Here is a 6,360-nt window from a genome sequence, read left to right as displayed (position 1 = left end):
CGCAACCACAACAGCAGCCGCAACCACAACAGCAGCCGCAACCACAGCCGCCGCAACCACAACAGCCGCCGCAACAACCACAGCCGCCGCAACCACAACAGTCGCCGCAAGCACAACAGCCGCCGCAACCACAACAGCCCCCGCAACAAACACAGCCGCCGCAACCACAACGGCCGCCGCAACCACGGCAGCCGCAACCACAGCAGCAGGCGCAACCACAACAGCAGGCGCAACCACAACAGCAGCAACAACCACAGCCCCCGCAACCACAACAGTAGCTGCAACCACAGCTGCCGCAACCACAACAGCAGGCGCAACAACAACAGCCGCCGCAGCCACAACGATTCCACCAGTACTGATACCCAACAGTATCGTAGAAAGTCTATCGGTAAGTGTTTCACCTAAATAATACACTACAATGACAGAAATTGTATTATGTCATGTAGCCTAAATAACAATAAATTAGGAAAAATAGAAAAATCGGACACATAATAATAATAATAATTACCTGCACTTATTAAATCCTTTTTCCCGCCGTCATCAATCACAGAGCCCCATCTCCAACCAAGGCTGCAGTAGTTCCCAGCTCTGTGCCTCACAGCCACAGAGCTGTGACCCATCGGTGGCTGGATCCTGTTTCTTTGTGGGTGCCAGACGGACTGCCGGACAGAACTTTGAGTTTGGACTCTCTGGACAGTCCGATGGCTACATAGGCTGCACGTTGTCAGCAGACAATGCTTTGGTAAATAACCCTGACAATCGCACAGGTCAATTAAAATCGACTTATATCTGCAACATTGCTAATGTGCTGTCTGTTTGCTGGTTCTCATCACAGGGAGGAGGAGATACTACTTACGTTTGCGCCAACAACAATGGAAGGGTCGAATTCATCGGAACGATCTTGCAAAACGGTCGATTGATTCGACGAACTGTAAGTTTAAGTTCATTCGGCACCTGAAAGTTCCACTTAACAGTAACCTCTTAACTAACTATCAATGGACGTGCTGATATCAAAACATTGACTGGCTTCGACTCTGCCTTCTTAGCTGAATGCAAACTCGGTGAGGGGACGCATCGACGGAAACAGAATCCAGTGTACGTTCGCAGCCACTATCCCCGATGCGACAGTCAGAATGACGCCGTCTACCTTTTCGTTAGCTCTTGTCACCGGAGCATTCAACCCCGGTAAGCCAATCGAGTAAAAGCCCAAGAAAGTTTCACACCAACCCTCCCCCACACACACACACACACACACACACACACACACACACACACACACACACACACACACACACACACACACACACACACACACACACACACACACACACACAAGAAACAGGATCATATGATCACAGGATCTTCAATCGCTTATCCTTAACTGTACATGTTCTTAACCAGCCACCGATGTTCTGGGAGCTCCCGAGGCCAGAGTCCAGACAGAAATGTTGGAGCTGGGCAATCCCAACTCCAATAGCACCAACGTCATCACCTCCGCCGGCGGCAGGCCAACCTACCAGGCACTGTCACAAGGTAGGCGGACTAGCAAAGCTCTCGCTAATCCGGTATCTGCATGCTAATCCATGAACAAGCTGCCCGCTTAATCTCTGTCCAGGCCGTCCGCTTATGTGCTAGCTAGGCTGCCCGCTCAACCTCTAGCTAGGCTAGCCACTTTAGTGCTAGCCAGGCTACCAGCTGAACCTCAAGTAAAGTTGCCCACTCCAGTACGCTGCTGGCTAGACTTCTAGCTAGGCTACCCAGTTTACCTCTAGCTAGGCTGCCCAGTTAACCTCTAGCTAGACTACTCAGTTAACCAATAGCTAGGCTGCCCACTAATCCACTAGCTGACGCCCCGCTTAACTGCTAGCAAGGCTATATCTGCTTCAGCGTTTATCTGCATATCCTTTTTTTATTCTTTTTTTGTATTCTTTTTTTTTTTTACTCACTTTAATATTGTATCGTAAAAGCAACGTTAGTGGGATTATGAAATAACTTAATCTCTTTCTCTCTATTTTCAGCTCTGCTCATCATCCTAGGGACCGTGAGCCTGACCTTGCTATAAAGCAGCTTTCAGAAGGTCCAAAAGTGGCAAAAACCTACATTACATATAATTAACTACATAAAAAAAATATGTATAATTTGTAAAATACTTTTCAATCCTCTCTCTTCGTTGAATGATGCCGCTGGATGGCAGAAACAAAGATTATATTTAATTAGCCCTGAATATAATTTTTGGGTGAAAATAATTATTATATAATTATTTATTAAACACCAATATTTATTGGAATATTTACTGGTAATTATGGAATGCATTAATTCAGTCTAGAAGTGATGAAATGATTCTAGTCACTAATGGTAGTTAGTTATTTAAAAAGAAACATTCCAGGGACATCTCAAAATAAAGTAGCCTAGTCCTTTTAGATAGTCCTTCTGGCAAGAGAATAAACAGTTTAAAACATAACCAGACTGTTTACCAGCTCAAGTGAATTAACTTATCCTATCACCAGTCAGATCCATATATATCCATATACATCCATATATATATATATATATATATATATATATATATATATATATATATATATATATATATATATATATATATATATATATATATGTATATATATGTATATATATGTATATATATGTATATATATATGTATATAAGAGGGCACTTTTGACTCAAGAGGGCACTTTTGACATTCAGAGGCAAAGGCAAAGGGGCTCAGGCACCCATAGCCCCCCCTCCCCCCCCCCCCCCCCCCCCCACGTGCCTGTATTTATGTATTTATTTAACTTGAATGGAACTTCAGATTTTTGGGGATAAGCAGCACAGCAGTCAGGTAGCTATTTAAAGCTATAATAAGCTGCGTATTTTGTTTGTTTAGGTAAAGCATTATGAAAATATTTGCATGCATAATAAAGCATCAAACATTCTAGCATTTTCCTTTTCCCTCTGTGCTAAGCGCCGGATTTTTATGAAACCTAGAAACGCTCCCGGTGGTGAGATCCGTTTGTTAATGCACTTTGTTGCACCAACTAATATGTTTTGTTTGTTAAATAAAATATATCTATACCAGTCAACTTGATTCTCTTCTTGCCTACATAGTAAAATAAAGCCTTTGGAGAAATATGGTCGGAAACTGTAATGCAAACATGCTTTTCCTCATTTCTGGTCATTACATTATGGTATGGCTTACATTGGATTATTATTTTTGCTAAACCACGGTAAATTAAGGAGTTGACTTCCTCCAGTGGTTGGTGGTTAACCGTCAAGCTGGCCAGCGTCTTTGTATTGGCCTTGAGCACTTTGGTCTTCTATATGCTAATGTCTCTACTACCTGTCTCAGCTGCCTTCTGTTCTACCTCTCTCGATTTCTCTTGCATTTTTTGGTGGTTTTGGGACAGTAATGCAACATCATCTGCGAAGTCTAGGTCATCAAGTTGTGTAAACAGGGTCCAATGGATCCCATTGTGCCTGTTTTGTTTATTTAGGTAAAGCATTATGAAAAAAATTGCCTGCACATTAAAGCATAAAACATTTTTGCATTTTCCTTTTCCCTTTTTATTAAACCTAGAAATGCTCCAGGTGGTACGATCCGTTTGTTAATGCACTTTGTTGCACCGACTAATATTTGTTTGTTTTGTTTGTCCACTTGATTCTGTTCTTGCCTACTTTGTCAAATCATTTTTTTAATGAACTAGTTCAGTTCAACTTTCATAATTCTAAATTTGAACTAACCGATATTTTTTAATGATTACGCCTTCAGTTGGGATTTGAATGCATAATAAACAAGCAATTTGGGATTTCTAATCATTCCACAATTTAATTCCATTCAAAAAAATGGACAGCAATTCAAACCGTTAGCTTATGAGTTAACTCAAATTCATCCAGTATGAATGAATGAATGAATATGCTTTTCCTTGTTTCAGGTAATTATATTGTCGTATATATCAGTGGAGATGTATTTATACCGGGAATCATGTCATGACTGGATGGGATTTGAGGGGCGATATCAAGTCCCTGTTTAATGAATACCATTTAATAAACGGCCATCGTTAAAGATGCTGTCGTAGGCCTACTGTTTATTGGTAGGGGAGAATCGGGTTAATTGAAACACGGGACGATTGAAACACAGCGATTTCCTCGAAAACCACGCAAGTCATTCACGTCAGATTTTGTCACTAAGTTCAGCACTCAAGACTGACCAACCCTGGGAAATTTTGTGTAATGACGTCATACCGTTCAAATGTTATCCTCGCGAACCTGTTTTTGAGTGTGGCAGGTAAAATCTGTGAGGTCGTTTTTTTGTAATAAACAGTTGTGTTTTTTGTTTCATGGTATAATAATATGACAATACAACAGATGAATTAGTACTTAAACCTGTCCTAAAGTGTGCAATGTCAGAGTTCTGAAGTTAAGAGGCAGAGAAAAAAAAAGGTTTAAGTGCCAGTAGTCGCTGTCGGGACGATTGAAACACTTGTTTCAAACGTCCCGTACGTCAACAGTTTGTTTAAAATAAATAACAGGATGTTCAACTGTGTATCCCTAAACATGTCTTAGGACAGGGAAATAAGTAAATTAAATGAAAATGTAGTCGTCCAACTGGTATAAAAGAAGAAATGTGCATCTTGATAATTACGCACAGGACAGAAATATTTTTTTACCTATTTATATTATGAGAAATTATGTGAAATTCTAGCAATGACGAGTACGAGTACGTAGTATGTTGTCCGGTATGTTGCATAAAAACAAGATTAAAGTCAATAGTTAAAATATACTGTTTCATTCGTCCCGCATATGTGTTTCAAACAAATGTCAACTTACGTTCAAAGTAAAAAACAGCGCGATCAGCCAACACTTGTGAATTGTTGATCACATGATGAAATTATTTGTATACGTAACATCATCTTTGAAAAAGACGTTAAACTGAAAAGTGTTTCAATCGACCCGGCTCTCCCCTATAGCTGTTTCAAATTTCAATTCAAGAAATATTATTTCACGAGTTGTTCGGGGGCAATATTTCCACTAATTTTGAAAAACTATTTGCTAAATAATCTTTTCCGTTGGAGGATTATTATTAGCCATCAGGATTGTGTCATAACGCTGTACTGTACTCAAAACAGGAAATAGCCAAAGCACAATCCAAAACACCAGTGGAAACTAGATTGATAAAGTGTGCAGTTCAAAACGTGACACAGCTTTTACTTCTTCGCCACATACAGAGTTTCTCATGTAGTACCAATGACAGTACGATCATTAAAAAATGCCATGTTATTTCCCATAGATATTTGACCGAGGGAACCGGCGGCGGGACTTATTCTTCTGTGAGGTCTATGACCGTTGCTGCTTGGGTAATTTTATTGGTTGATTCGTATCATATTGAGATGTTTAGTATTATTTGTTGCGTCCCCTGCTCTAAACAATCTAGCCCCCCCGTAGCTCCCGCAATCATAATTATTTGGCGTAGCTACTGACAACATCAGGATATACGATGGATGTTATTCAACCATCTATCTAAGCAACAGAACAGACCGTTTCAGAACTCATCCGCAAAGCCAAAACCACCACCTGTCAGCTCGATCCTCTTCCCACCTCCCTTGTCAAAGCATGTCTACCGTCCATCTCCCCCATGATCACCAACATAATTAACTCCTCCCTCACTACTGGTACCGTACCCCCCACTCTCAAGCTGGCTGCCATCACTCCCATCCTGGAAAAACCTGGTGCTGACCCAACTGACCTTAACCATTACCGGCCCATCTCCAATCTCCCTTTCATCTCCAAAACACTTGAAAGGGTGGTTGCCGCACAACTACAGTCCCACCTTGACACAAACAATCTCCACGAACCGTTCCAATCTGGCTTCCCTCCAAAACACAGCACTGAAACAGCCCTAGTCAAAATCACCAACGACCTCCTCCGTGCAGCCGACTCTGGATTACTCACCATTCTCATCCTCCTCGATCTCAGCGCAGCATTCGACACCATCTCCCACCCTCTGCTCCTGGACCGCCTAGCTGGCATTGGGATCACTGGTGCTGCACTCTCCTGGTTTACATCCTACTTCACCGGCCGTCAACAATTTGTTCAACTAAGCAACCACAAGTCTGGGTGTTCAGGTGTCTCACTGGGAGTCCCCCAGGGGTCAGTCTTGGGTCCAATCCTGTTCACCACTTACCTCCTCCCGCTGGGCACACTCCTCCGTCACCATGGGGTCCATTTTCACTGCTACGCTGACGACACACAGGTCTACATCTCCACCAAACCCACCGCTGCCAACCCCCCCACCTCCCTCATCACGTGCCTGGAAGAGATCCGGAGCTGGTTGAGCAGGAACTTCCTGGAACTCAATGGAA

The 6,360-nt window shown here is 42.2% G+C and overlaps 1 long non-coding RNA gene across 1 annotated transcript; it reads left to right on the top strand.

The window, feature by feature from the left end:
• Window positions 1-232: 232 nt before the first annotated feature.
• Window positions 233-2,349, top strand: LOC132475641 (uncharacterized). Its single transcript, XR_009529942.1, has 6 exons — window positions 233-388; window positions 551-742; window positions 836-931; window positions 1,047-1,185; window positions 1,402-1,533; window positions 2,019-2,349. It is a non-coding gene; the product is annotated as an uncharacterized LOC132475641 (long non-coding RNA).
• Window positions 2,350-6,360: the final 4,011 nt, after the last annotated feature.

Source organism: Gadus macrocephalus, chromosome 17 (genome assembly GCF_031168955.1).
Source record: "Gadus macrocephalus chromosome 17, ASM3116895v1".
NCBI classification, from domain to species: domain Eukaryota; kingdom Metazoa; phylum Chordata; class Actinopteri; order Gadiformes; family Gadidae; genus Gadus; species Gadus macrocephalus.
Note: the sequence above shows the minus strand (reverse complement) of the source record. Positions and strands in the feature narration are given on the sequence as shown.